Source organism: Lissotriton helveticus, chromosome 12 (assembly GCF_964261635.1).
Source record: "Lissotriton helveticus chromosome 12, aLisHel1.1, whole genome shotgun sequence".
Lineage (NCBI taxonomy): Eukaryota > Metazoa > Chordata > Amphibia > Caudata > Salamandridae > Lissotriton > Lissotriton helveticus.
Window position 1 is genome coordinate 54920280 of NC_136073.1, and position 26158 is coordinate 54946437.

Here is a 26158-nt window from a genome sequence, read left to right on the forward strand (position 1 = left end):
AGTTGGATATTAATTATTGAGCCCTTTATGGAAGAAAAAGGAGTGAGTAAAATTGTGTTGACGTTTGAGTGGAGATACCTTTTGGCACTGAGCATATGCCAGGTGGTTAGCAATATTTCACAGGTTCAAGTCAAAGCTAAGTTTGCCCAGTAATAGTGGTTATCTTAACAGGGCTTGAGGCTAATCCTTACCTAGTCAGTAGCTTCCTTGTCTGATTGTTTATGCAAAATCTTTGCCACATCTAACTTTCATATTTTATCTGTATCACAAAGTTGAACTCCAGAGGAGAAACCTCCTTTGATTGAACCTAGATTAAGTTTACCTTAATGTCACTGGTATTCTATTATCAGTGGCCTCAAAGGCTCAATTTAGAAGTGACTCTGTCAATAACACAATAGATTACTTACCATCTATAATGTTTTCCTTTGATTCGTTGGCAGTGAGGTAAATAGCAGCAGCGCCTACTGCTAATAGGCCATTCCATCATGGGCTTGGTAAAACCTCTAATGCTACATGTGAGACAGAGCCAGATCTGAGACTGGTATAGTTGTGCTCCCTCGTAATGGTGCCTCTGTCTGCTTTATCTGTCCCCAGCATGCACAGTACCTAAATATGGGGTGCTAGACTGACTGAAGACCTGTCCCAGCGTCCTTCATTTGCCCTCTCATGCATTCCAAGTCTTATCACCACAATCGAAGGTCCTCCTCTTGGGACCTCTAAGCACTGTACCAGTGACTGGGCAGAGCTTAAAGGGCTAGGCAGTAGTCTATCCTTCTGTGAGGATCCAGAGGGTACTTTCCTCACCATTAGTACGGTTGTCCGTAAACCTACTGTTTGTTGTAATGAGACCAATAGCTCTTAGCTTGACATTTTAAAAAAATGCATACCTGGTGGAGTTCTCAAACCCTTAAATGACTATCTCTAGTAAATACCTGAAGATAAGCACATCATCTTTTAGGGTTGTCTGTCATGACGAAATGGCTTCCTGACACATGCACTTTCTTTTGTGGGTCTCTATTGATTAGAACTGTTTATTTTGCACCCCAATGTAAAACAAAAACTTATTTTAGATTGACAAAGGAACTACAGGGATCTTAACTAGACCTTAAACCTCGTATTTCTATGCCTCATGAGGAAGATTACTTGTGTTACATTTAGCTCTCTTGGACCATGTGCAAGTTCAGGCAATAAGATTCTTGGGCCCCTAAGTATGATTGATCACTCAGTTCCTAAATCTGAATTAATATACTAATCTTAATTTACCTTTTTCCAAATATATAAAATTAGTGATATCTTTAGCTCTAGAGTATGGTTTCTTCTGTCTTTTTGTGTTCCTGTATCCTTTATGCACTATCAAATGGATGTGCCCTTTGATTTGAGTGATCTCCCTCCCCAAGGACCAATGGTATAGGGATGACATTATCTCTTTAAATGTGTGATCCTGTGTAATGTTGGCAGGTGGGAACTGGGGCAAACTCACTCCCTGGAGAACCTCCACCGAAATATCGCACTCAGTCCCTTGGTTTAATAATAAAATGGTCCTTTAATCTGTGAATTCTGACTTGTGCCTTTCATTTTGTAACTATTCAGTCAGTTCCACGCTACTCGTGTGTGCGTGCTCTTCAGGGATAGACCAGTACCAGCCCCCGGTGATAAAGTAAGTTACTTCATGAAAGTACCAGTGTGTTTACATCTTTTTTAATATTCACCAAAACCCTGTTTCCAAAGGCGATACGAGTCTTTGGTTGAAGATTTGTGAAGTGAATGTATGAATGCAGTAGACATTGTGGTTTTTTGGAACAGGTACTTTACAAACCTATCTGCATGCATTTGAAATGAGCAATACAACACATTTTATGACTACTCACTTTTTATCTGTTCTTGTACAATGCAGTTGTGAGTGCATGAAGCATCATGTCTTGGGTTGTGCAAACACTTGAAATGAATGTGAAAGCTAGTAAGGACTTAACTTTAAAATCTTATAAATGTCTCCAAGCACTCGCCTTGCCTTTGACTAATGTTGCTGTGTATTCCTCGGCTTCCACACCTCAACATGCATGCCTAAGTGTAATCCGAGTGTGTGACACTGTAGGGAAAGGGGTTATGAGGTATAGAGGACACTAAGCTCCTGAGCTAGATTCTTCACTGAAGAAACAACTTCTGTTGGCCCTCAGATCACGTTCACCTTACTCCCAATTCGGCTCAGTAAATGCCTCCTAAATAAAAGCCATATGTTAAAGCATGTTCCACATGATTCCACATTTTCTAATCAGTTTCCAGCAGTTTGAATTTTTCTGTCCACTTTCTATCAATTTTGCCTTACCAAATAATAATCTTAGAGAATTTTGTTAGCTTACTAAAGTTTAATTTGATTTCTCACTATTCAACAGTTTACCGATTAAATAAATCAGAATTCAGTTTTCAAGACTGTTTCTCCGACCAATTATGCATTATTTTGCCGCTATATCTTACGGATTGAAAAGTTTTGCAAGACTATTACTGCATCCAAATTCAAATGTTTACACACACATAAAATAAAGTCTTGTAATCCTGCTGTAATGTGAATGTCCAAATTAGGTGAACATCAAATTGTTCTTGTCGTCTTCCTTTGCTTTTCACAATCATGAATTGGTGCCCCTACCTTGTCGCATAACTTGCTTCTTCTGTTTTATAGGTCCCAATGTGGAATATATGGTTACTGCCAAGGAAGACTCTTTCGACTCGATATTGGATTTCTGCAGGTAAGCTTCTCGGATACCTTCTCAATGCTCTTCTTGGGTCAAGAGAACAAAGTCAAGCAACTGGTGGTAGTTGTGTGTGTGGTTTAAATAGTACACACCCCAAAGATGGCCGCTGGTTTACAAACTCCAAAATATTGCTTGTTATTTAATAAATCACGTTTCCATTTTTTTATTTGAGGGGACATGGGCAAGATGATGGTCTTGAGGGTGGAGACAGTGAATGGTACACGGGTGATGAGTAAGTGACATGGGGATTCTAACCAGGGACCATCCGGGGATTCATTAGAAGAGAGAATGAGGGTATTTTCAATATGTGGCATTAAAATCCGCACAATAAGGAGGGGCCCAAAGTACAGTGACCTATGTCTTATTATATTTCTCCTTGGCATACAGCACATGACTAAATGGAACGCCTCCAAAATGTCACTATTGGTCGTGGTTTGGTAAAATTCTGTTATGTGGAAGAATTCGCAGCGGCGGCCCCTCAAGGCGGAGAAGCGTCGCCCTGCCTGCCGCGAGCACAGCAGGTACCACAGAATAATAAAATAGTCATTACCATTTTATTATTCTATGTGCTGCCAGCTGCAGTGAGTGGATGCTGAGGCACATTTCTCCAGATTGCAGGATGACTTGATAGGTTCTCAGTGGGCATGTCTGATTGGCTGTCTAAGTCCTATGTAGAACAATGAGGCGCTCCAATCATCAGGATAGTTTCTTTCCATATCAATCTACTAAACTTGGAGATAAAGTTGTCAATAATACCCTCTTTTAGATGATGAACCTCATTGTCAACTGCCTGCATGTTTTTGTTAGGCAAAGTCTTTTCTCCCAGCTTTAATATTGTGGGAATTGTATAGCAATGCCCCCCCCCCCTCCTCTACTAATGTAATAGATCACAAAGCGGCATTCTAGTCCAATTAAAACAAATATGAATGCCACCTTTGAGGCTTACAAGAAACTGTAGTTGCCATTGATTCTCATACAGCATTTTGTGCTACCACCAGTGCTTTATTTGTGACTGTGTATGTAGGAGCTCAGCACTTATTTTTAAACTCATGCTCTTGGTTTGAAGTGTGAACCAAACGGATTCTCTCAGCCTATTTCTTTCACATGAGTGTTCAGTAATTCAGTGTATCAAATTATACTAAAACTTCCAGGCCAATCCTAATGCTGGGGTTACCAGCAGTAGTTCAGAATGTTAGTCTTTAATTTTGGTGTTTTAGAAGATAATGCTGGCAGTGGCATTCAGCAGCAGAGGCAGGAGCTGTAGATGGGGCCACTGGCAGTAGAATACCATAGGCCCTGGCACTTACTTTTTTTGTTTTTAAAAATTAAGCACTGGCTGTCACTGGTAAAACAAACTGGTAGGGTTTAAGTTAAAGGCTGAGGAGTAGTTACTGTCAGATTCAGGGGTTTTCATGAAGTTAAATTAGAGGAAAATGCAGTAGTATTTGGACTAAACAGCCTGTCTTGTTTACCCAAAGAGGGCTGTAACACCGGCCTCAGACTCAACCTTGGCATGGATCTCTTCTTTCTTGTAATTGGTAAGTCACATAGATTTGCACTGGGCCAATATCTTTGTAACAACTTTTAGAGCTTGATTCGCTTGATGCAAAATCACTATTTCAGCTTGAATAGTAGCTAAAGTTTCCGCCACATAAGATTGGGTATGTGGGCCTCTCACAAGACCTCAAACACTATGGCAGTTTATTTGGTTATCTGCCTCTTGATCCATGAAGCATGGCATCAATGGGTTCTACATTACAAGAGGACTGGGTTGTTTTCTTTGCTATTCACAAAACCTGAATTCATGCACTAACCTTGTAACGGATCCTAATTTGCTTGTTTTCCAGGTCACAATGTGAAATGCTAGGTCTACTGCCAGGGAAGACTCCTCTTGGACTGGATACTGTATTTCTGCAGGTGAGCTCCCTTAGTCCTTGGTCCCTGGTTAGGAGAATGAAGCCATCCGGTATCAGAGTGCTTTACATGAGGACCAGTTTCGTTACAGATGGACACATTCCTTTTTGTTAGGCACGGGGAGATTAAGTCATTTGCCCAGAATCACAGTATGTTGAGCGTTGAGGCCGAGACTCAAACAAGGTTCCCAAGCTTTGAGGTAGACCACTCTAGCCATAAGGCTACATTATCTCCCCAAGTATTTGATCTAGAGCAGCTCAGTTCAGTTGATCAAACTTTATTCGGATAGGCATTCTATCATAAAAGTACATAATAAAAATTACATATTAAAATCACAAGGGAAGGGTAGCAATAAAAGCAATTTGAAGTTGATGGTTTGTAAGACACAGTATTAGGTGCTAAGATAAAAATGGTAAAGTCATTAACAATTCTAACTTGATCCATTCATGCTTTAAAAGTTCAGGGATTAAGCATTGACTTGCGTGCCCGAGTGGCAATCCTCAGAAATATACTAAACAAGGTATATGTTGCAAAATGTATAGCTATCGCTATGTATGGTGCAGACCTGTGGGGCTTCAGACCAGTTAAGATGCTTCAGGTAGCGGAGGACAATTTCCTGAAATCGATTCTATCCTTGCCACGATCTACGGCCGGTTTCATAGTGCATCAAGAATGCGGCGTAGATTATTTGGAAGATCAAATCGCAGTGGCCCCCCTACTAAAATGGATTTCAGTTTGGCTGAACCAGGAACTGGAGTTGAACCACGAAGTTTTAAAGGATTGTCTTACACTAGATCACTGGGACTTTATCCCCTGGCTGAAATATGTCCAACAACTATCCATACCATTAGGTCGGCCAGAATTGTTCACTGAGCCGGCCAAACTTGTGAAAGGTGACCTGAAATTGGTTAAAAGCACCTTTATGTTGAACAGAGGGGTGGATAGAGAAGGTTTGGAGTTGGTCAAACCAACCGTGAGAACTCACCAGTTGATTGTATCCTCAGGGTGTGAACTGGAATTATATCTAAAGGTTGTTAACATTCCCTATCACAGATATCTTTTAACAAAGTTCCGGTTAAATAAAATTCATTTTCTGATCTCGGGTTGGCCCTGTTGGACTAAGCCCTCAGATTTGGATCTATGTAAATGTGATGGTTCTTCCGTCATGGATACTGTTCATTTTCTGTTTTTCTGTGGTCACTTCATAGATATAAGGAAAAAGTTTATCATACCAGTATTAAAGGGGAAAGGGTTTAGACAAGTGGAGCCCGCATTACTGTACCTTCAATTACTGTCTAATACATGGGAAATTTACAATGTGGCCACATTTTTTACCATAGCTTTGAGACTTAGCAAAAAGATTAATTGGTCTTAGATGAAATATTGCATATGGCAAGTTTTTATATTATGTGTAAAATGATTTTATCCTTTCTCTCAAATATTCTGGCATATTGCATACACCGTTAAAATGACACTATGCGTCCGCATTTTATATATTTTCTATTGGGTACTCTTTTTTTTTTTTTAATTGTATTGAATGTCATTGTGTCTTCTGGTGTTTTTGGACCTTTATGTTTACATTTGTACACTTTTGTGGTTTTTGATAAGAACCAAATAAAGTATTTTTGGCTGACTACTAAACAAGCTCTTCATCAGTCAAGGCAAGCACACTCTAGAAGGCTGAATCCATACTAATGGGCCTGCTCCTGTTGAAAAACAGGTAAAGAAGCCCCATACTCTACTTTATGTAATATTTGCAGAAAAACAAAAAATGGAGGATGGATTGGCCACTCACCCAGTCAAATCAAGTTTGGAGTGAAAACCAAGGGGGAAACACAATGCACATTTTACAGTCCCTGCTCAAAGGTGGAATAAAAAGCTTCTTAGCCAATGACTCATGGGTAACATAAGATAGTTTGGTAAGGGGAGACAGGGCTGCTCATGGGACATATACCTGAAGACAAATGGTTTCTTCGCTTCCTGCACCAGTCTTTCTTCATTAGATGACAAATAAAGGAGACTTCTAAGTTCTTTTTTGTGCAAAGTAGCAATTTCGCTGGGGTTTGAGAAGATACAGCCTTTATTGATACTACATAAACTCTGGTAAACTCCAGAGCCAGGCGATTTCCATCCCCTTCTCACACTTCATGGATTTGTTAATATCTCTGGTTAGGGTCGCTGCCTCATTCTTCCAGACGGTTAGCCAGAAGAGGGCTGGGAGAGCACGTATAAAGTCAGTATGTAGTTTAAATTCAATTATTTATGCCAGATATATTGAGGTGTAGAGATTGGGATACCCAGCAGTTTCCTGCAGAATCTATTTTCTTCCTGCTGGATGCAGGAACTATCTGCAGTACCCCAAATCTCAGTGCCATAGGTGGCCACTGGGACACATTGTGATTTAAAATTTTTTAGGATAGCTAAAATCGCACCTGTATTCTTTGGACGGGGAAGGCTAAAAATTTAGTTGATGGTCTTTGAGAACTTGCTCCTGGAATGACTAAGATGCTCAGTCCAGGAGCAGTTTGCAGCAAAGACCACCCCAAGGTAGGGAAATTTACAAGTGCTTATCAGTTTGTGGTTGCCAACAGTGATGGAGCTGAGCTGGAGTTTCCAAGGGCCAATAGACATTAAAAATGATTTGTTAAAATGAACTCTTAGGTCCAGTCTATCCATATATTCAACAAAAGACTGTACCAAGATATGCAGAGAATTTGGGGTGCGGCATATAAGTACCGCATCAGCATATAATAGCATGGGGAGAGGTTTCCCATTAATCATAGGAACATCTTGAGACATGGATATTAATGCTTTGTTCAGTCCATTAATATAAATACTAAACAGAAGAGGGACCAAGACGCAACCCTGCCTGACCCCCCCCCTTCCACCTCGCCACCTCTGCCTATCCTCACTTGCGCCTGAAGGTCCTTGTGGAGATGTGCCAGGAAATGGACCAGAGGCTCATCCAGGCCATAGGCCAACAGGATAGCCCACAGCTTCGACCTATTAACAAGGTCGAAGGCTGAGGACAAGTCCATGAACGCCAGATAGACTGGAGACTTTCGGGCGATGGTATATTTAGCAATTACGACATTAAGGTTAAGGCATTGCTCGTTGGTGCCAACCTTGGAGCAGGAGTCTAGCTGGCAGGGCTCTAAGATGCTGCATTCCTCTGTCCATTCCAATATCTTATTATATAAGACTCTACCCAATATTTTCAGGGTGTTGACAATCAATGATATCGGCCTATAATTGCTGGGCTGCGATCGGTCCCCCTTTTTAAATATTTGGCAATGTTACTTTTTGCCCAAGTGTCAGGTAGAGGGGCGGACATTAAGTTGTTGAAGACATTCAGGAGAAGTGGTGCCCAAAAATCCGGCTTCCATTTGATCAAATCTGTGGGTAACCCATCAGGGCCGGGGGCCTTGTTCCCAATGCTTTGGTGACTAGCTTCTTCAACTTAAGGGAGTGTTATCTGTATGCTAACAAGTGGGCCATATTCGTACTGCTCAATGTCCGATAAGGGGGAGGCATAGATGTTAGAGAAGTGGGTTTCCCAGGATTGGCTGCATATAGTGCAGCTGATGGGGCTTAATAGCTGGCCCATGGATCGAAAGTTCACAGCGAACCAGAATGATTTGCCATTTTTGTTGGTTGCTGCCAATAGTTTCCCAGCGGTCCCTAAGGAGTACTCCCTTCTGCTTATTAACTGCCCTATTATACTTCTGCCTGGCCAATTTCACATCCGATACGCACCTTGGTTCAGCTAACAATACCCTGCGCAAGTTCCTGTTAGCCAATGACCTATCGTTGTCGAACCATCTAGGGCCCTGCCTTCTTAAAGATACTGGCTTCGACAAATAAGTTTTAATAGCCGAGCAAAGTTTGGAGAAGTTCTAGACCACCTCGGGGTGCAGGGTTTGAAATATCAGACAGGAGTTAATGAGGCAGATTGTCCCTGGCTAAAAATCGAAATAGATCCCCGTTATCAACCACCCTCCATATTAATCTTAAATTGTCTGTTGATAACGTTCGGACTCTTGCCCCACATTCAGATGGAAACACCGGTCGTGCTGCCAGTCTTAATACTATTTGTATGGGGTTGTGATCTCCGTGAACAGTGGTAACAACCTCCGCAGTGACTAAATAATCCATGAGTGGTGGGGAAATAAAAACAAAATCTATAGTGGAACAGTGGCCCCTGCCTCTGAATGTCGGGTGATGGTTACTGGTTTTATGTGATGTTCTCACCTGCTCAATGGCATTGACCAGGTTGTGACCTCAGAAACACTGCCAAGTCTGCACCCCTACGAGAGGAATGGGCTAGGCTGCGTGCCTCTGCTCCCAGATGCATGTCTGTGAATTTTGCATTAAAATCACCTCCCAAAATCCCAATGATATTGCCCGAGCCTAGCTGAAAATCTAGGTTAGAAATAAAATCAAAGAGCTCGATAAAATTCTTGTTAGGAGTGGACAAGAAATCGTTATTATAAAAATTTACCAAGTAAAAAGAAACGCTTCCCTTGTACAAAGCAACTTGAAAGTTATAACTATTGGTCGAGAGTAGCTTAAGACTTCCACCGGCTACGACATTAAGCCCAATGAAAAGGCCCCCTGAAGGTCGGCCCAGTTTATTGCGGGAAGCCGCTGCGTTAAAGCAGTGAAACCCTTCAATGTGCAGATCATGTGTGGCCCAAGTCTCCTGGAACATTGCTATGTCTTGTTCTTTGATTAGGGGCAGCCAGTCTTGATCATTAAGTTTAGACTGTAACCCTGCTCCATTCCAGCTAAGAATGTTCATGTCAACTCCACTGTTAACTCTAGAGGGGGGTAGGATATCCTTCTTATTGTTGGAAGTTACTATATTAGATAGGGGGGCAACTGGGGGGGCACCAGTGGTGATTGTCAGTCCTCTACATCTAGATCGGAAAATGCATTAAACCTGTTGGTTAGCAGAGGCAAAACATAGGCATCCCTGGGGGTTCCAATGGTGGCTTGTAAAAAGAACCCAAGGGGAGCGCACTAATGTGGGTCTTTAGCGTAGGTTGTTGCTCAAAAGAACTCAATAGTCGGCGGACCATGTAGGGTCTGCGAAAGTTGAGGACGACGCAGTCACCATCTGTTCTTTTCAGAGTGGCCAACCCATACTACTCTTCTGGCCATGAGGATATTCCTCATATTAGAAGAAATAAACCTCTTATGTTTACAGAGCCAATCAACACTTATTACGGAGGTCTGCCCAGCTTTCCCTTTGGTCTCCAACTAATTCGGGGACCCCAGGCAAGACTAGCACGTAGGGGCATGAGGCGGGGGGTCGGTTTAGCACATCAGTGTTAGGTCCCACACCGGCATTTCTGGAACGGTTGTGGCATTCCCTGCTTGAACTTATGGCATTAACAGTAGGACTCACATGTTTGGAATTTGGGCTACATCTTTCTGAGGCCTGGGTTAAATTGGCTATGTTTCCTAGGGCAACAACTCGGCTTGCCCTTTGTTAGCTGTGAAAGCTTAGCCCAGGGAGCGCATTGTTATTGCTATAATTTGTAAGTGAGGTAGCAGGGATGCTATCTTTGTGGGAGACAGAACCCGTGTGTGACACCAACACAGGTATGTTGCTTGTAGGTAATGTAAGCATCCTATTCCTATTGGTATTTTGAGACAAGTTAACATTCCGGCGCATAAAGTCGGTCAATTCAGAATTCAAACATTCATGTCAATTACATTCTTAATATCCGTCAGGACATTTTCAATCAATTTCGAGACAGAAGGCGGAATGGTAACATCACCATCAGGGCCTATGTTACTAACCTCATTAAAAGTAACATCAGTATGTGTACCTACTGCCGCAGTACAGGTAACCACCGGATTTGTGAAATTGTTGCAAGGTGAACAACCTTTGGGCTTTTTAGACTTGGTCATCCCTGCGACCCTCTTCCTTTTTGTGGGTTGCGTTTTTGCTTTAACAATCTTTTGCGGACCTGCTGCCCTTGCTCTGGTACTGATACCTGGTGCATCTGGGACAACTGGGACTGCCAGATTGGGTGCATCTAAGCATGTCAGGGATGAGTCTAGGGAAACTGGAAATGCTTCTGTTAAGCTTAGATTATGGGGGTTTTGTGTTACACCATCAATATTTCGGCCTCCCAGAGATAGGCGAGAGTGCAGTGTGACTGGGTCCATGGACAAACGACGCTCTGTTAATTCAATTTCATGGGAAAGTAGAGACTCGGCCCTTACAATAAAGGCGTCTAGTGTCCCGGCTACTCCTTTGCGTTTGCTCGTCATGCCAGAAGAGCAAGATGCACCAATTATTTCACCTCTAATTAACACACTCGCACACAGTTGAGCAATGCAGCTCTCATTACCTTGAAACACAAGCTTCAGTCCTTGATAAATGATTTCAGGGAGTGGCCCAGCCCAGCCTCTGCCAGCCCCTGATGGGCAAAGACGGGCCCGCCCTTGGCCCGGGCTTTGCCCGCGCATGTCCCGTGCTGCGGGAGCCCTGGCCCCCTTTAAAGCGCCTCCTGCTGCGCTGAATGTGAGAGGCGGCATGGAGCGCTGTAAGGGATGGTGGGGATTGTGGTTCCTTAGACCGGTCTCTGCCCCCGGTCAGCTGCAGGCGTTCCTGGCTCTTCCCCCGATCGCGGAATGGCAGTGGCGGCAAATGCGGGCATTTATGCACAGAATGGAGGGCTCCTGCCCCGCGGGAGCCCTGGCCCCCTTTAATTTATTAAAGGAAACAATGGCTCCTGTGGATAGATAATAACTTATTGTAATATATATCCTGCACAATGGCAATGTGGGTGATTTAGGAAAGATGAAAAACAAGGAGGCTACGCATATACAGTTAGAACTCACAAAGTTTAAAGAAGTTTGTATCAACCATTTATACAGATTATCAGCAATATTATGTACAAACATATATTCACAAAGGTGATAGTGTGTCCCAAGTGAATATTACCAAAAAAGAACCTAAACTACTAAAGTGACTTAATATTGTATAGAAAACAAGGTTTCAGGTTTGCATTCAATTTGTAAGAGACGACCAAGTAATGTATAGGCAATCAAATACAACAGTTGAAAAGTATAAGCCACTGCTGTACACAGTCTGTCTCTTTTTTCAATGTCGACGACGTTTCGACCTGAATAGGACATCAGGTCTCTTCAGGACTTGTCAATAAGGGGCACCTTTCAAGGGCTTGCGAAACTAAAGGAGTGAACAAGAGTGGCACCGTGAGGTGATGGTAAAAGTAAAAACTTACAGGGACCCCAGCTGGGACCGCTAGTAAGGGTGAGGTAGGCAGGCAAGCGAGGGAGTAATGTCGGTCCTTATATCCGTGTTGCAAGCAGTATAACGGCGTAGGAGGAGAGGCACGGGACAGGATACACACGGGGCGCTCCTGGTATGCAAATGGTGGATGTATTTCAATATTCTGAGTTCTACTCAGTCAATTATACGAGGCTCAGACGGTGCTGGCGCTCCGTTTTGGCGCGAAGATCGCGGTCTGTCCCAGCGGTTTGTCCTCTCCTCTCCTCCTCCGTGGTCATCACATTGCCTAAAGGATGACAAGCTCACAATATTTAGTATAAACATTTGGACTAAAAATGCAACAACCCAAAATGATATATAGGTGAATGATCACATTTTAATTCACCATATTTTCGACAAACATTTGAAAGCTCATATTAGTTAATGACACTTTTGGTACATAAGGAGGAGTGCTCAAGAGTTAGAAGAGTGAGTGAAAAGAGCAGAGGTTGGTGACTTAGAAAAAAAAAAGAGGAAACACAATAACTGGTCCACTGATTCCAGTCAGTGATATCTTGGTCGCATTTAGTATTTACACATAGTATTTGCTACACTGTTATCACAGTCAAGTTACTTCTGTAGCTCGCTTTCAATAGTTAGGGCTATAAGCGATCCAAGAAGGTTTATGGGGGTGTCGACGTTTTCACCTGACTTAATGCCTAGGGGTTAGTGGGTGACTCAGCCTGCGGGTCTTCTTCAGGACGGGTGGGCAACCTCAGTACCAGTGTGGTGTCAGGCTCCTAGGTATAAATGGTAGGATATCAGGGTTGTGCATAGGCTAAAAACAGTAAAGCACCCTGGTATTGTTCACGAAGCCCACTCACCTTATTATGAATGCAAGTTACTAATATTAGCCCCTCCCTATACAGATTGGAACACAACCACGGATGGACCCATGGTTCTCCATGGCTGGAGAGTTCACATGATGCCTTGCATCTATTGCGGATCACGACTGCCCTGATCTTCTCATGGGTAAGTCTGCGATAGGGCCTACTAATACAGGCTGGAGTCATTTACCGTTTTTTAGCCTAGGCACAACCCTGATATCCTACCATTTATACCTAGGAGCCTGACACCACACTGGTACTGAGGTTGCCCACCCGTCCTAAAGACCCGCAGGCTGAGGAACCCACTAACCCCTAGGCATTAAGTCAGGTCAAAACGTAGACACCTCCATAAACCTTCTTGGACCGCTTATAGCCCTAACCATTGAAAGCGTGCTACAGAAGTAACTTGTCTGAGATAACATTAGTGTAGAAAATACTATGTGTAAATACTAAATGCGACCAAGATATCACTGACTGGAATCAGTGGACCAGTTTTTGTTTCCCCCCCTTTTTTTTTTTTTTTTTTTTAAAGTCACTAACCTCTGCTCTTTTCACTCACTCTTCAAACTATGGTGAATTAAAAAGTGGCCATTCACCTATATATCATTTTGGGTTGTTGCATTTTTAGTCCAAATGTTTATACTAAATATTGTGAGCAAGTAAAAGTAAGCTAAAAAAAGAAACTAATAATAATAAGCTTGATTTGCTCCATCTGAAAATTAAGGTCTAGGACCATTGTTTTTTATACCGAACTGTACCCAGGTCAGTACCATTTTGGGTCACCCCATTTTTGTTAATGGCCATAAAGGATGACAAGCAGCTTAACACAAAATGATATTGAAAAGAATCGTTTAACATGCGCCAATACTTTCTCAAATTTGGGGGCCTTATTTGATCGTACTGGATCATGGAAACAGGCTGTTAATCAAAGGAGACTGTTATTTTCTAAGGCACTGGCAGCCTTGACCAACTTTGGTAGAAAATTGGGTAGACGCCCCCCCCCAGAATTACTTCACATCTACAAAGCTAAATGTGTTTCAATAGCTATTTACGGGGCGGGCATTTGGGGACACGCAGATGTGACCTCTTTGCAGAAGGCTGAACACAGATTTTGAAGAGATCTGCTTGCTGTCCCGGCTAGGGTCCCCACTTTTAATTGTCATTCAGAACTGGTTTTATCGTTTTTAGAGGATGTCATCACTATTCAACCAACTCTTCTTTGTAAGCAAATTTGGACTAATGAGCAGACTATCTTAAAACGACAAATGTGGGCTAGATGGGGTTTCACCAGCGGGGTGGCTCAAGTACGTCAAGGAATTTCTGTGCAAATTCGGCCATCAAGAATATTTTGATAACCCCACCATTTTAACTAAAATAGAGAGGAAGGTTTTTTAACTCAGTTGCTTACAATACCTTAAACATTAGATCAAATACAGAGATTAAAAAAAATTCAGTTTCCGTCCACCAAAATATTCTGATTACTTTCAAGATATAGCCGTATTTAACCTATGAAAGCTCAGATTTTGAAAGATTTTTATTAACATGATTCAGGATTGGCATTGTCCACAGGTTACTTAGTTTCCCAGTAATTGATGATTGGATTAGGCAGCTGTCTAATTGCCCATGTGACAATTTAGCTACACAATCCACCATATGTTTTATTCTTTTGTAAATTCTATATAGTCTAGAGGAAAAGATGGTTAATCCCGGTTCTTAAAGCACTTGGTTTGAGACAATGTCGCCCAGCTTTTATAGTTATGCAGTCCCTGGGGGAAGAACTTGTCACTTTATCCATTACATTGTTTTTAAAGGCTGTTTTTAATTGTAGAAAGACTATTACGTAAGAATTTGTACTGTATAACTCCTTTTTTCTTTTAAATGTGCTTTTATGATTATTCTCTTAATCGAATAAAGCTTGTTTGATGAATGATATTGAAAAGTCACTCTTTCACGAACCTTCAATCCTCAAGATTGTCTTGGTTTCACAGACTGGGCAGAATATTGAGTTTACAGTTTCACCAGCTGAATGTCTCCTGCTGGCCATTTACCCAGTGTGCAGGTTGGTGAAGACCCAAACACCAAGAGGGTCTAGTCGTTTTGACCACCCAGGAGAGGCAAGCAGTGACCCTGGTCTTGTGAAGAGGTGGATCAACATTTATCTGCCTCTTTCTTAGACCCAGTGGATAATGCCGATAATCTCCAGAAGTTTTTGACTATTGAGAAATTCCTTGTCTAGATGGCCATGGCATTGGTGGCTATGAAGAAATGCGGCTCTTATTCTAGGTTGCATGTTGTGGACAAGACAAAGGGCTGTGTACAATTATGAACTTGTACCTTGTAAACAAGCATCTTGTGAAGAGAAGTTTAAGACTATATCCTTGGCACAAACCCAGACATTCCACTAGGACTGTGGCTTTGTACAGCGGGTATGCAAACGGATGTATGCCGTTACAACGCATACTTTTACAACGCATACCATTAAAACGAATTTTTTACAAAGCAACATCCATTACAACGCATGCCATTACAATGAATTTTTTTAAAAACTACCATTACAACGCATTCCATTACATTGCATGTATGGTAAGTATTGGATAGTGTAGAGGTAACAATTACTATTCTAACTCCAGGGGGGTGCAACAATAGGGTAAGTGTTGGACAGAGTAGGGGTAAAAATTACTATTCTAACTCCAGGGGGTGCACCAGTTGGGTAAGTGTTGGATAGTGTAAGGGTACTTAGCGTTGTAATGACCTGCGTTGTAATGACCTGCGTTGTAGTGACCTGCGTTGTAGTGACCTGCGTTGTAGTGACCTGCGTTGTAGTGACCTGCGTTGTAGTGACCTGCGTTGTAGTGACCTGCGTTGTAGTGACCTGCGTTGTAGTGACCTGCGTTGTAGTGACCTGCGTTGTAGTGACCTGCGTTGTAGTGACCTGCGTTGTAGTGACCTGCGTTGTAGTGGCATGCGTTGTAGTGGCATGCGTTGTAGTGGCATGCGTTGTAGTGGCATGCGTTGTAATGGATGTTGCGTTGTAAAAGTTTTGTTGTAATGGTAGTGCGTTGTAAAAGTTGCGTTGTAAAGGTTGTTTCCCATGCAAACCCACTACAATTCAAATGTACTCCTAAGTTATGCCTCTTCTCTTTGATCTGGTATTCTGTGACTGTCTGAGGTTAACAGTTATGGGATCTGGACCAATGAAATGTTATGGAGGCTTGTCTGCCCCCAAAGTGGATTTGGTTTGGTTGCAATGGGCTCTTCTGATAGATAACATAGTCCACCTGGTTGGCATTAAAATGTGGGTCTTATAATTTGATCTGACAATGACACATTCCCATGCTGCCTCAAAGCTACCTGTTCAGGAAGATCTCCACTCCTGAAAACCGATATGTGACTGTTTGACAAACTTTAAATTAACTTAATGGCCTGAAGGGGAGGAGGTAAGCTAGCACAGCTAGACGGTGTTCTTCAAAATCAATAGGGTCCCGAGATAGATTAAAACAACTTGCATACTTAGTTCACTTATTCTATTATTTTTTAACAATCCGTAGAAAATGATAATAGCTGATACATTGGGTGCATGTGCCCAGAGCATTCTCACCATGAGTAGAATATGGTAGTCCATGCTTTGAAGTAGTACAAACTGCTGTCCTTTAATGTTACTAAAATTGCTGGAATGACGACCAGCATGAATAAGGTTGTGGTCATTAAAACCCTTGGATTTATTTTCACACAATTTTAAAAAAATGTGATAACTGCTGTTTTGTACACTGTAGGCGTAACACGAACTGGTGTATTTAAAAGACTGAAATGAACACCATTCATTGTAGATTTGAATATATCCTTATTTATAGCTGTGCTCAGCAAACCACCACTTTCACAATGTTGATGAGGTGTGAAGTGTCTGGTAAGTATAACAGATAGTGTAGGGAGCTGGCTCTGTATTTGCTATGCCACAGTGAGGTATAGTGTGCACAGAGTCCAGTTGATCCCCACAGGTAGGCAGAGGTTAAAGTAGATAGTACCTTATTCTCTATTTGTGGTAGTGTGGGCGAGCAGCAAGGCGTTATCAGAGGGTAGTGCTAAGCATTTATGGAACATACTCTGGCAACTGATTGCACACACTCGAAGACTGACCTCTGACCACTTGGTTATGTGTAAATATTATTTAGGTATATTTATTTTCTAGAACCCAGCAAGACACACAAGATGATGGACGGATTGTTGCACAATGGCAAAACATTCAGCCCCAGTCACAGATCTGGGTTTAATCCATCGTTATTTTGCTCACCAAGCCACCCCAGTTCAGACATGCCCATATGCAAATCAGTCTTGACCCTGTGCGTCATGGGAACAGTCCAGCCCGAACTGCCAAGCCATGTCTTCCCTGGACCGGAATCAAGCCTCCTAGGACTGGTTTCTGGCTATCAGCCGTCTTCAGCCAGGATAGCTTGACTCCAGTGGCTTAGTGAGCATGGGACCCACGTCTGGGCATACCCTTCCCACATCGGGTCAACAACAAAACACACAAGATGATGGACTGAATGTTCCACAATGGCAAAACATTCACCCCCAGTCTAGGTCTGGGTTTAATCCATAGTTATTTTGCTAAGGTTAGCTCTCTGGACACCCGCTTAGTTGAAGACTATATGGGATACTAATTGCACTCTAGCTGTCTCATTAATGCTTCACAGGCCTGTTCAATATGTACACTAAAAGTGAAAGTCAACCAAAGCTAATCAAAGCACACAACTTCTCTACTAATATAAGAGGCTGAAGAAGAGAGGCTCAGGTGCAGCAGTTGCACCCGCATAGCAGCCCCCAGTGAACAAATTCAGATAATCTAAGCATTCAAGGTGGTTTACTCCCACAGTATTTATATTCATGAGACTATTTCCAACAGGGTATGGACAAAAACCCTCATTCTCTACTCCCTCCGCACAAACTTCCAACAATTAAAATGTGGTGTATTGGTGGGGAGTGGCAGAACAGGCTTTCCTGCTAGTCAAACCAAAAGTATTAGAAGTGTTTGTATTCTTCTAAAACTTTCAAGTGGGTAGAACTGTATAACAAGGTTCCATCCCTACCCCAAGGATTGCAACAGACCTCAGCTCCTTCAGAAACTGACAAGGAGTACGGCTAAGTTTCGAGAATTAGGTGAAGCTACAGAGAAGAGAAATTACAGCAAGTTGCCTATAACAAAACGATTCCTTCCTGCCCATGGACACTTTAGCAATGGCTAGCCTTGGCACTCCCAATATGGTGCGCCATGTGACTCACTGCAGTGCCACCCCCACCATTAAATTTAAAGCATTCCACATGGTTGCCTTTTTTCCATACATGGCTTGCCCTTGTGAACATCATGACGTGGAAGATGCAGTGATGTGGAAGTTCACCTTGGTTATGCTCCGGGCTACTGGATATAATGCGGCAGGAGAAGGCTAAATTATGCATCGGAGTTGACTAAATTATGCAGCCAGAAAAGGCTAAATATGTGGTATAATGCGCCACATTTTGTGATAGTATTACATTATTTTGTAATTTCTACACTTGCAAACACTCTGGGCATGTTTCACCTCATTAATACCAGTTTAACACCTAAATATAGCAACAAGCAACAGAAAGGTGACAGATGACCTTTGCAAAGGGCCTTCCACTGCACGCCAACACATGTTGCTGCATTTTTAGCAACTTTTTAACCGTTTGAATCAGAAACAAACTTTTCTTGTGTTAAAATCTGAAGATTATGCAGCAGATGATAATGTCGCAAACCAAACAAATCCATAATTATGCAAAAAACGCAGCAGCTGCACAAGTCCAGTACCCATGGTCCTGCTCATGCGATTGATACTGCCCCCCTCCTTTTTGCACCAGGTGCCACATGCTTTCCACATCAATCTAAAGATCCCATTCCTATCTTTTTTCTGAATACTAAAGATCAGAATAGCTCTATATGTTCATATTACGGAATGTCGTCTGGCAGGTTGTTCAATACTTATTGAAGGAGGTTTAATTCCACAAAAGAACCGAGTAATATCCCAGTTGATCAACAGGTTGTTTCAGGTATCTTACAGTTTTACCTGAGACTGGCCATCTTCCTGAGAAGCCCAATGTTTGTCACTTCCATGTGTCATCATAATGATACATGATCATTGATGAGACTGTCCCTCTTCCCCACCATCCACTTTCTCTGCAGCACCCATCCTTGGTGGCAGACTGTACAGCTGTTACTAAATGTGATTAGTTAATACTAATATGTTGCTTCTGATTAGGCACATTTTAAACCTGGCTGTTTTCCCTTCCCTGCACCACTAACCCATTCCCCTAGTTCTTAATTTAGCATATTGCTTCCATCTTCAAGACTATTTCTAAAGTTATTATGAACTTTTTTGCCTAGGGCATTTGACTTCTAATTGACCCTTAACCATTCAGTGTTCTAATTTAGATCCTATATCGCTCAAGCTTAAGTATGAAATGTGTATATCAGGCTACGTTTTAATTTATAGCTTGCATCTGTCAATGGGTGTTTTGAGAGTTCTCTTCTAAACACTATTTGTGGTCATGCAGCATAGCTGTCTGCTGTGCAAAACGTGACCTGACAGTCTAGCATTGTGAGGAGCTATGATCCCCCCTGGTTGTTGATATTTTTCACTCCTTAACATAGAGGCCATTTTTGTAGTTTGCATTGAGGTTGTTTGCACTGTCCACCCTTGAAGTGCCACTATCAGTTGTGAAGGGTGCAGGATGCCTACAAGGGGTTTTGGTTTCAAAGGACTTAAATAGAGAACTATTTTAGATTTACTCTGGGGGTGAGTCCTATGGGAACATTCACCAAAGTGTCATTAGACAACAATAGATGCAAATCAGGAGCACAAAAACACAGGAATATCTTATTTGTTTGAAAATATCAGTATATTTATATAGCAGAAATTAAAAAGGAGCACAAATATATGAACGATTCAGCTTTGAGTCATGGAAAGAAGTAAAATCAAATTCATCCAACAGTTCATGACCTACATCTATTCCAACCAAATCAAAGGTGACATATTTCCTAATAAGAATAATAATCACTGGAGACCAACAAGTATCTCAGAAATAGATGGTGGAGTCGATGTTTCGGTCTTAGTGGCATCAGTCCGTCAGACCATCTTCAGGACAGTAGATATTGCTTAAAAAAGCACTCTTCTAAAGTCAGTATTGCCACGATTAATCCTTAACATGGATCTATGGTCAGAACTGCATAAGTTGATGGCGGGAATTTCACTGAACTAGAACACAGTCCAGTTGATGACGGTGGTTAAAGGTATCCAACAGTGACATCAATGTCAAAGGAAAGGGAACACTCTTCCAATCACCACTTGTCGATATATTTCTTGAAAAGAGACGTTGCATCAAGTCAAGCGTCAGTCAGTCTAACGTAACGAACTGTCAGTTGTGGGCCTAGATGTTGATGAATATTGTGGTCCCATAACAAAATAGGAGATGGGAGAATCCTGGGAAGGCATGATCAACTTCTTCTAAATAGCTAAGAAAGATTGCCTGGATTTAGATTTTCACAATTGCGTGTTTATTAATAAAACTGTTACCTTTCATTTCAGATGCAGATCTGCACACCAAGGAAAGGGTTTCCCTGCATTCATCTTACTTTGACTTTTGGGATGAGAAAGTGTGGAATAACCGAAAGGGCAGACTATCAGTCTTGCTTCCTTTGTCTGCTGGCACCCTGCTCTTCTACAAAGACTGCTCCCTGTGTGTATTGACTCAGCATCTGTTGTACAAAGAGTGCATTTACCCAAGTGCTACCCAAGGAGGACTACTTCCTGTGTCTGTGGGTACCCTGGTGCTCTCCAGAAGTTTCTTCACGTGTCTGCAATCACCCAGTTCTTCTACAGACTGCTTCATCTAACTATAGATTCCTGATTCTCAACATGGACTGATGCATGTCTACAAACACTCCTGTTTTACACAGTTTCCTATGTTTTATGCACCCTTCTTCATAGACTAGTGGTCTTGTATCTGCAGGAATTAGTTGTTCTATAAACATCTGCCTTTTGTGAAGCACCCAGCTACTCTAAAAGAATGGTTCCAGCAGCTCAGCCATCCATCAATTCTAAGGAGACTACATTCAGAGTCTACAGTCACTAGACTACCTTTGAAAAACTTTCTTGTGGTTGGAATTGTGTGCAGTTATCCAGTTGTTCAGGTGTCTGCCCACCAATAAGGTGAAGGCAGCCTCCTATCTAACAAGTCTACAAAATTGTCATGAGCTACTGGAAATGTATCATGGGCTGAGGATGTAATATGGACCACTGGATGTTTTACCTTGGGGTCTTGTAAATTGAGCTAAGCCACACTCTTTAGTATGGACTTAATTAGGTCTGGTCACCTGCACTGCAAGCCTCCTAATGTTTTAGTCTTGTTTATGTAATTGTAAAATTCTGAAACATTTCCCATGGCTACCAAGTAGGCCTATTTCAGGTGTGGCACCTTGAGCCAGCGCTTGGTTTTTAGCAGCACTATGGATTAACAGACTTGCTTTTTTCTTCATTAGTACAGGTCTTAATGCCTGAACATGGAAATTACAGGAGAGGTTGAGGTTCACACATGCTTGGAGGCCACATGACATCACTCTTTTCTCTGTTTTGGTTGTAAAATAGTGATTGCTCAACTATCCAGTTTACTCTGCTTCAAAGTGGACGTAATCCAGAAGTAGCCCTTGCTAATACCACATTTCCTGTTGTAAAAAAATGTTTGAGCTGTCTGGGCAGGATACGAAGCCAAAGAGGTATTGTAATAGATCTAATATGGAGAAGGCTGAGCTAGTGTACACAGGAAAAGTGAGTTCAGTCATGCAAGGAAGAGAAATCAGTGACCTAGAGTGGCGGATGAAAGATTCGAGGCACAGGCTGTTGGATTTGTACCGGGAAGGTGGTGAGAAGAAATAATCGGGTTCTTAGGAAGAGTGGTTATATAGGGTGATAGTAGAATGGGTAGTCTCTTGGCCATGGTGGGAGGAAGTGGTTACTCCGAGGAGTGGGGGGGAAGCAGTTCCACAGTGTCAGGGGAGGAAATGGTTGCATGGGGTGGCAGGGGGAATAGTGGTCACATTGGGTGGTGGAAGAAAGTGAATACACAAGGTAACTGAGTGAAGTGGTTAGATTGGTGGGAAGGAGAGTGGTTGTATGGGGCTGGTGGAAGGATAAATGGTTGCAGAGGGTGGTAGGAAAAAGTGGAGCCAAAGGATGATGCGATAAAAAGTAATTATTTACGGTAGTAGAAGATTGTGTGATCTCACTGCTGAAGTGGTTAGAATAGCAGTCACATGGGGTGTTGACAAGAAATGCAAAGTTTGCTTTCTCTGAGTTCATCAGTATCCACATAAGCTATTGTCAGGCTTCTTCCTTGTGCTGGTTACTGGCTAATTCTCATGTCAGTAACTTTGATGTCCCAGGGTCTTGACTAAGAACATGTTTATAGGTTACAAGTCTGACATAGTCTAATAACACTCAATGATCCAGGTCCCATCAGAGCCAACTTAAGAAAACATATAGGTCTTACTTTTACTACATATGTTAAGACTGAAACTAATGTCTATAGAGGCAATGATTCAGTTCAATAGATCAAATTGCCTCTCTTTGGTTATGGGGGTGGGATGTGGGTTTTCATCTCAAACCCTCAATTTCCGGTGGAAGAAAACAAATTCTTCAGACAACATTTGTCTCCGTCAACCCCCACGTTTAATATCCAGGAAGAGTTGGACCTTGGTTACATCTGACATTCTCCAGTTGTGTCCTTTGTTGTGGCTAGCTGTATGGTCCAAATCAGAGGCCAATCTGAATCATGCAATATTGAAATATTGTCTATCTTTAGAACATGCTCTTGACATACAATGGTTGTGATACATTAAAGACCGTTTCGGGTCACTAGGGAGTCCAGGGCTGAGTACCTCCCTCGGCACGATCATGAAGGCTGATCATGTTTGGGCAAAGAATGCTTTCCTCTCTCAGCGATTATATGGGGAGGGAGGAATATGCTTTGCTTATGCCTGCAGCGAGATAAGACATCATAGTCACAAAGACACTTGCAATGGAGTCATATTTGCGCTATGATATGCCCAATAATCACTCTCACGGAATTTGTTTCAGAATACATATGGTGCAATATATAGTAGGCACCCTTAGGGGGTGGTTTAAGTATTTCAATAGGCCCCCTTGTATCTGTGATAATACGTTCAAAAGACTTTGCACGTTGATGGTGTGCCCTCAAACCAACTATTTGCTCCATAAGTAAAGCCTCCCTTTGAAAAAGTGTTTGTACAGTTTGATTTGTACCTCAGTATTTCGCTGCGTGGGTGTTGGTGCCTGTTGTTCTAACAGGTTATATGAATTTTGCTTTTATGATGTATACTTTAATGGTTATTAACACCCATAGTAAAGTATACATTGATGATTGACAAAATAATGAACACAGCAAATCAGAAGGAAGAACCCCTTTTGGGGCTAAGCTACAATCTCGCATTTAAGTGTTTCTTCCTCTATGCATCACTAAAACTGTAACATTGATTCCTGTGGCCCTCCTTAGCTAACGAGAAATAGTCCTGTCTTTTGCCCATCAGTGTCCCAGGGACCAGACTACACTCTTGTTCAGTGTCATGAACACTAGTAGGTTGCAAGCGGACATGTGGTGGTGACTCCTGAAATAAATAAAGATACATTTTGAATCTGAAGTGTAACAAATGTGGCAAGTTGGCTACAGAGAAAGGTCGAATATTTTTGTGTCTTACTACTATCTGTCCTACAGTCTGTTTCAGTCCTTGACATCTTATATGGCTCTGATAGTGGGCTGGTAGGAGGAACATGCTCTAAAGCATCACATGAGGAAGACATTATTGGTGGGTCTGAAAATAGTTTTTCTTCTGGTAGCACCTAGAGGCATGTGTCTTTGTTAATGTCCTCAGACCGGGACGTACTAATGTATACTAGGATATTCAAACCATTTGTTTGTAGCAATGCCCTTTAAGTAAAGAATTCTGTTGTCTGGTACATTTAAGTTGTGTAGATTGCTGAAGCTTAGACGTGGCGACCAGTATCTGGATCTCATCACACAAGCACATTGCTTCCTACCTGCACCAGTGATCATCAATTTCTTTTTCATGGTTGAGGTTATCGCCTTAACAGCTCTGCGTGATAGGTCTATGCTATTAGCAGCGCTGGTATGTTGGAGGGCTAGGAACAACTAGCTGTAGGATTTTGGAGGGTGTTCACTAACTATTTTTCCATTCAACGATGGCTGGGTACCCTTACCTTGAAGAGCTCTGTATAATGCCAGGTTCTCCCCTTTTGGGCCCTTTGGGTCTCAGATGCCTTCTTTCTGATACAGCTGTTTTGATCAAACACTGGGCATGCAGTCATTCTCCGCAGAGTTCGTTCCAAACCACCCATCCCCCAACCATAGAATGGAACAATCTAGATAGACCTTTGATGTTCAAAAGTTTGACATAGTTTTGGTAACACTGCATGACAGAGTGCCATATGTATAACACTTTGGTTTTGTGATTCTCAAATAGCGATTTTTAGAGAATTGGTATTTGAGAATCGCAAAAAGCTATGTATGTAGGATTTGCAAATAATTTTGCGACTCCTACATATTCCTTAATTGCAAATCGCAAATTGCAATTCGCAATTAAGGAATACCTCCCCATTCATTCCTATGGGTCCTAGAGGCCCATAGTAATGAATGGGAAGATATTCTCAATTTGTGATTCTCAATTAGAGAATCTCAAATTGAGAATGCAATTTCAAGGGTGCCATGGTGACAGAAATACACCATGTTGCACCCCAGAAAGGTACATGTGTGCACATGTGGCACACATACATGCCCGAGGGGCATGTATGTGCACCACATGGCACTTTGAAAAATGCAAAAAAAGTTAATTTTTCAAAGCAATCGCAAATGACCACCAACTTGAAGTTGGTGGTAATTTGCCATTCCTTAAGGCCAAATTGCACTTTTTCTGTGCTTCTTACATTGCATTTAAGGAATAGCAGTTTGCGATTACTTATTATGCGAGGCAGTTTTGCTTTCATACATACCACTGGGCCAAATTGCGATCGCAAACGCCGCTATTCTGCGAATTTCAGTGTTTGCAATCGCAATTTGGAATGATACATATGGCCCATAATGTTTTGTCTTGTGTTCTCTAGAATTTTTTTATATAGTACACTTTTCTGCAATTTCCAATTTCATTCATTTTCTTTTTTGTTTTTCACAAATGCTGAATTAGGAATTTGGAAAGCATTCCCATGTTGACAGGAGTATTCTGTGAAATTTGACTTATTGTATTTCTGTTCAATACTCTAGTTTACCTTGTAAGCAAGCTAGGGGGACTTCTGAACATTTCTGTACAACCGCCTTTTGAATACAATCGCTATATGTGAATCCAATGAGATGGAGACCTTGTAATGTAATTTAAGATCATAACTACATTTTGTTAATACATCTTTTTGTCACTGTATTTTCTTGGATGCAAATATATTTTCAATGGATTTATGTTTGGAAATGTTTGGATCTGTTCTACACAAATAAATGATAATGTGCTTTCATGGACTGTGGTTCTGCGTAATGTTTGTTGGTTGCTACATATCACACTTTATATTTTCGCAAAAAACCTTTTTAATTATTAGTACCTCTGTGTTCATGCTCTACAACTTGTGTTTTGTGACATTCTTGCTTGTACTTTGTGGTTCACTGCTATTTTACAGGCCTCTCTACCAGCTCTGATTGTAGGTAGTATCTGTTAAAATAAATACCTTCATTTTTAAGACCATTTGTTGCATTTCTGGGTGTCTTTATCAGTACCAGTGCAATAATTGTCTTTTGTTGTCTTGTCTGCCCCTTAATCATGAGCGATCTAGTCAAGAGGAAGATTTTCCAATTGCTACCAATCAGCACCCAGAAAGGGGTCACGCATGCACTGGTCACAAGCAAGCTGGGCTATGGGAACACTCTCTATATAACATTGGCCCAGCATCTCAAATAAATCTCATCTGCTTTACAAACCACCTAGGCACCTCTGCTTGTCTGGACTCCTAATTGCACAAATCCCACACACATGGAAAACCAGATGGGGTGGTAAGGCCTTCTACATTGCTCATAAGACCTTGAATGACCTGCTGTTACACACAAGAGCCACCTCCTTACTTCTTGAATTCCACAAGAAGTGGGAAACCTGGTGTTGGAAGTGCATGCTTTATTCTACATGACCAGGTTTACTGAAATGGATGAGGAAGATGTTTGTCAACTTATATAGTGTGTCCTCATTTAAAAAAAACATTTTTTAGAGGAGTTTCCTGCAAACACATGAT

General features: G+C 41.8%; 1 long non-coding RNA gene across 1 annotated transcript; it reads left to right on the top strand.

The window, feature by feature from the left end:
- The first annotated feature begins 2625 nt into the window (after window positions 1-2625).
- LOC144799786 (uncharacterized) lies at window positions 2626-25396 on the top strand. Its single transcript, XR_013603869.1, has 3 exons — window positions 2626-2741; window positions 4595-4664; window positions 20393-25396. It is a non-coding gene; the product is annotated as an uncharacterized LOC144799786 (long non-coding RNA).
- Window positions 25397-26158: the final 762 nt, after the last annotated feature.